This window comes from Choloepus didactylus, chromosome 6 (genome assembly GCF_015220235.1).
Source record: "Choloepus didactylus isolate mChoDid1 chromosome 6, mChoDid1.pri, whole genome shotgun sequence".
Taxonomy (NCBI): Eukaryota; Metazoa; Chordata; class Mammalia; order Pilosa; family Megalonychidae; genus Choloepus; species Choloepus didactylus.
The window spans coordinates 84,326,328-84,332,575 of record NC_051312.1 but is presented as its reverse complement, the minus strand read 5'-3'; the positions used below and the strand labels follow the sequence as shown (position 1 = coordinate 84,332,575).

General features: G+C 36.4%; 1 pseudogene; it reads right to left on the bottom strand.

Moving 5' to 3' along the window:
• Positions 1-4,630: 4,630 nt before the first annotated feature.
• LOC119537193 lies at positions 4,631-5,566 on the bottom strand (annotated as a pseudogene).
• Between the last annotated feature and the right edge of the window lie 682 nt (positions 5,567-6,248).

Genomic DNA, 6,248 nt, shown 5'->3' with positions numbered 1-6,248 from the left:
TCTATACCTCTTCTCTGAAAAACTTCCACTTATTCTTCTTTGAATAAATCATGGTCCCAGCATAAATGTTAGGCAATTTAGATTAAAAATTATTATCAAGATCACCTATTATGTTTTGAATTGTATCCACCAAAAAGATATGTTGATATCTTAATCTCCAGTACCCAATATATGTGACCTTATTTGGAAAATGGATCATTGCAGATGGAATTAGTGAAAATGAGGCCAAACTGGATTAAGGTGGGTCCTAATCCAATATGACTGGTGCCTTATAAGAAGGGGAAAAGAGAGGCAGATAAAAGAGAAGAAGGCCATCTGGTGATGAAAACAGAGATTGAAGTGCTATAGCAGCCAGCCAAGGAATGCCAAGGATTTCTGGCAAACCACCAGAAGCTAAGAAGAGGAAAGGGAAGATATTCCCCTAGAGGTTTCAGAGGGTTCATGGCACTGTTGTCAACTTGGTTTTAGACTTCTAGCCTCCAGAACTGTGAGACAATACATTTCTGTTGATTTAAGCCACCCAGATTGTGGTACTTTGTTATGGCAGCTCCAGGAAACAAATACATGGTGTATCTTATAATTCACATGTATTCACCATTAATATGGTTTTAGTATAGATTTATGTGTAGATGGGTAGGCAAATACATTTTTACATCATATTTATCTTACTGGTCTGGAGCTTATTTTTCCATTTCCAATATATTGAGAGCATTGTTCTTTTACCAAACATGGACACATTATTATTTCTCAGTGCTCTATTATACTGCAGGTGATGGATGTGCCATAATGAAGTTAGCCAAGTTTACTCTTTTCGAGACCCTTTCTTAACCACATTTCTTGACCCCCACATATTAGTACAGCAATTTAGAGAGGGAAAAGGGCAAAAAATGACAACAGTTGGAAAGGATGTGGAGATACTGGAACCCTCAGATATGGCTGATGGGAATGTAAAATGGTTCAGTCACTGTGGAAAATTGTTTGGTGATTCCTCATAAAGTTAAACATTGAATTACCTTATGACTTAGTAATGCCACTCCTAGATAGACACCCAAAAGAATTGAAAACAGATGCTCAAAAAATACATGTACCTGCATGATTACAGCAGCATGATTCAAAATAGTCAATAGGGAAACAGCACAAATGCCCATCAGTGGTTGAATGGATAAACAAATTATGTCATTTCTGTACAATGGAATAATACTCAATAATAAAAAGAAATAAATTACTGATACATGCTTACACAAAGATGTCTTTGCAAACATTTTGCTAAGTGAAAGAAGCCAGATACAAAAGGGTCATATAATGTATGAATACATTCATATGAAGTGTCCACAGTAGGGAAATCCACAGAGACACAAAGCAGATTGGTGGTAAAAAGGGAATGTGGGAAAACAGAATGAGAAGCTAATGGTTTATGGGTATAGGTTTTCTTTCTGGGATGGTGAAATGCTTTGGAACTAGATGGAGGTGGTGATTGCATAAGGTGAACATACAGACATAATTGATTTTATTGCACTGCACTTTATTGTGCTTCACAGATATTTCATTTTTTACCATTTAAAGGTTTTTGGCAACCCTGCACTGAGCAAGTGTATTGGCAAGATTTTTCCAACAGCAAGTGTTCTTTTTGTGTTTCTGTGTCTCATTTTAGCAATTTTCAAACTATGTCAAATTTTTTCATTATTATTATATCTATTATGGTGATCTGTGATCTTTGATATTACTCTTATAATTGTTCTGGAGCACCACAAATTGCACCCATCTCAGAAAGTAAACTTAATTGATAAATGTAGTGTGTGTTCTGATTCTTCCACCTAACAGCTATTCCTTATTTCTTCTCCACAACTTGGCCCTCCCTATGCCCTGAGACAAAACATTATTGAAATTAGGTCACTAAATAAACCTATAGTGGCCTCTAAGTGTTCAAGGGAAAGGAAGAGTTGCACATATCTCACATTAAGTTAAAACCTAGAATTGATTAAGCTTAGTGAGGATGCATGTCAAAACCTGTCATAGGCTGAAAACTAGGCCTCTTGGTAGCAGTTAACCAACTTTGTGAATGCAAAAAAAAAGGTATTAAAAGAAAGTAAAGGTGCTACTCCAGTGAATGCATGAAATATAAGTAGTGAAACAAACTGACTGCTAATAGAGAAAGTTTTAGTGTTCTCAATAGAAGATCAAATGAGCCAAATTATTCCCCTAAGCCAAAGCCTAATCCAAAGCAAGGCTATAACTCTCTTACAAGTCGGTGAAGCCTGAGAGAAATGAGGAAGCACAGAGGGAAAGTTTGAATCTAGACAAATTTGGTTCATGAGGTTTGAGGAAAGAAGCCATCTCCTTCAAATCAAACTGCAAGATGAAGCAGCAAATGCTGATGTAGAAGCTGCAGCAAGTTATCCAGAAGATCTAACCAAGATAATTGATGAAGGTGGCTACTCTAAAGAACAAATGTTCAATGCAGATGAAAGAGCCTTGTCTCGGAAGAAGATGCCATCTAGGACACAGCTACAGAGGAGAAGTCAACGTCTGGCTTCAAAGCTTCAAGGCACAGGCTGATACTCTTATTAGGGGCTATTGCAGGTGGTGACTTTAATTTAGAGCCAATGTTCAGTATAATTCCAAATATCCTAGAGCCCTAAGCATTATGCTAAGTCTACTCTTCCTGTGCTCCATAAATGGAACAAAGACTGGATAAGAGCACATCTGTTTACATGGTTTACTGAATATTTTAAGCCTACTGTTGAGACCTAGTGCTCAGAAAAAGATTCCTTTCAAAAGATTACTGATCATTGGCAATGCACCTAGTCCTTAAGAGCTCTAATGGAAATGGACAAGGATATTCATGTTGTTGCATGCCTGCTAACCAAACCATTCTGAAGCTGATGGATAAAGGAGTCATTTCAACTACGAAATCTAATTATTTTAGAAATAATTTTGTAAGACCTGCCATAGAGAGTGATTCCCTCTGATGGATCTGGACAAAGTAACTTGAAAACCTTCTGGGAAGGATTCACCATTCTAGATGCCACTGAAAGTATTTCTGAATCATGGGAGGAAGTAAAAGTACCAACATTAACATGAGTTTGGAAGAAGTTGATACCAACCCTTATGGATGACTTTGATGGGTTCAAGACTTTGGTGCAGGAATGAAATGCAGATGTGGAGGAAAGAGTAAGAGAACTAGAATTAAAAGTGGAAGCTGACTGTATGACTGAATTGCTGAAATCTCATGATAAAACTTTAATGGGTAAGGAGTTGCTCCTTATGGATAGGCAAAGAATTGGTTCTTTGAGATGGAATCTACCCCTAGTGAAGATGCTGTGAATGTTGTTGGAATGACAACAAAGGATTATATCAAAGTTGATAAAGTATTGGCAGGGTTGAAAAGATTGGCTCCAAATTTGAAAGAAGTTCTAGTGTGTGTAAAATGCCATTAACAGCATTGCATACTACAGAGAAATCTTTCATGAGATAAAGAATCAATTGATGTGGCACATTTCACTGTTATCTTATTTTAAGAAATTGCCACTGTCTCGCCACCCTTCAGCAACCACCACCTTGATCAGTCAGCAGCCATCAACATTGAGGCAAGACTTCCAACAGCAAAAAGATTATGACTTCTGAGATTTAGATTATGGATAGCACTTTTTAGCAATGAAGAAATTTTTAATTAAGCTATGTACATTGTGTTTTTAGACATAGTGCTATTTTATACTTAATAGACTACATAAATTGTAAACATAACTTTTATATACACTGGGAAACCAAAAATTTCCTGTGACTTGCTTTATTGTTATATGAGCTCTATTGCAGTGTTCTGCAACAAAATAAGCAATATCTCTAAGATATGACTGTATTAAATGCCATGGAATTATTCACTTTTAAATTAGCTAATTTTATATTATGTGACTCTCACCTCAATTAAAAAAATGCTTCTTTATAATCCAATGTCATTTTTATTTTAAAATTGCTTGATATATTATTATTTTGTAAATAGTATTTTAGCCAAGTGGACTATTATTGAACATACTTATAAACTATTGACAATAAAAATTAAGAATGTCATGAACAAAGTCTTTAATAAGCACTTTGTGTTTGAGGAAAGAGAAGTAAAATACACACACACACACACACATATTAAAAAATAAAGTTATGCTAAAACTCTATTCCTGGTAAATATATACATGAGTTATAAAATATAGAAGATTTTTGTAAAGATGTGTCTACAAAGCAAACTATTGAAGCAAATGATAGAGTGGAGAATGTTTGGAGACAATTTCCTAATGATAAAATTAAAATAAAGACTACCTTGAAAACTTAAAACATACAAGAAAAGAATTGTTCAGCAATTATCTGGGATAAACTTTTGCCTCCAGTTCAACTCATTCAAATGAAAATCTAAGAGGTGAATTGATCTGGTTTCCCAACTCTATGGATAAGAAAACTAAGACACAACTATCTAATGATGATTAAAGACCTGAGGAAACATGCACTAAAACCTCCCTGGAGAAAGTGCTCTAGAGACACCATAATATGGAGTAATTTCACATCCTGATGTTGGAAGGTAACCTCAAGCATAGAGAGAACTATTGAGAGAAGTAGCCTATTACTTTCCATGATTACAGCCATTTTATTTTGTACAGAACACATGAATCACCTGGTCCCGGATCTGTTTGGTCATTATCCCATAAATGATGGGATTCAGCATAGGTGGACCCACAATATAGACATTGGCTAGCAGAACACGAATATGAGGTGAGATGTGCTGTCCAAACTTCTGAGTGAGGACAGAGAATATTCCTGGCCCAAAGAAGAGAATGATGACACAGACATGGGAGCCACATGTATTGAGAGCCTTGTGGTGGGAATCTTGGGAAGGCATGTGGAAGACAGCATGGAGAATAAGTACATAAAAAGTAAAAATTAGCACATCTATGACCATAGTTGACATTAGGACAAAAATCCCATACCAGATGTTCACTTAGATGTCATCACAGGAAACATGGGCCAACATGATGTGCTTACAAGTAGTAAGCGGAAGGATGCTACTTTTGCAGAAATTCAACCTTTCCAGAAGAAATATTATGGGGAAAATTGTACCATAACTTCTCAGAAAGGTTGTCACTCTAATTTTCCCAATCAGGCTGTGTATAAGAATAGTGGTGTATCTCAGTGGGTAGCATATGGCAATGTAGTGATCAAACACCGTCACCAGCAAGATCCCTGACTCAAAGATGACAGTGGAACTAAGAAAGAAGACCTGAGTGATGCAGCGATCTAGGGAGATCTCCCCAGCATTGAACCAGAAGATGGCCAAGGCCTGAGGTACTGTGCACATGGACAGGACAACATCTGCTCCGGCCAGCATGCAGAGGAAGAGGTACATGGGTTCATGGAGGCTGCACTTCATGAAGACAATGAAGATAAGCAGGCTGTTCCCAAGCAGGGCAATGACAAAGGAAGTGAAAAAAGGGATGGAAATCCACATGTGCTGCTCCTCTAGGCCAGGGTTGCCCAGCAAGCAGAAGACTATATGGCTGACTGCAATGTGGTTTAAGATAATCATTCCTGAAGAGACCAGCTGGTACTAAACCACCACCTAGTTGCAGAAACAAGAACATGCAGATTATATTCAAAGAATTTCTTTGACATCACCAAGAGATTTAGCCACTTCTGATTCCACTGCATCCTGAGGATGCCAGGAGCTACGTTGTATAAAAAGGTAAAAAAAGGTGTTTTTTATCAGAATGAAGTTTTAATCTCAAAATCAAGACAACTATTTATCAACTGAAGAAAATAAAATAATTAAATTACTTAAAGATAATAATAAAATGAATACAGGAATACAAGGGAAAGAGAAAGTAATTCTGTATTTGTGATTGTTTAGAGTGAATTCCACCCTGAACTTACCTTTGAAGATAGTGTAGATGTCAATAGATGGAAGAGGTGCCACATATTGAAATGAGATCTGTTGGTAGTTTAAGAGGAAATGTTTGACATGAAAATCTAAGTTTGTCTAAAATAGTTTTCAGCTCTCTTAGATTATGTCATTGCAAATTTGGATTATTTCAGAAGAGATGGTAGCAAACTAGATTAACTCTGAATACAAATTAAGGATCCTAGATATATTGTCTGAAAAAAAAATGGTCAGCCAAGATGAATTTAGAAACTAGAGATCATTGTGGATATATTTATCTAGCAGATAAATGGAGGATCCAGTGGAAGAGAGAATGACAACAAAGACTTTA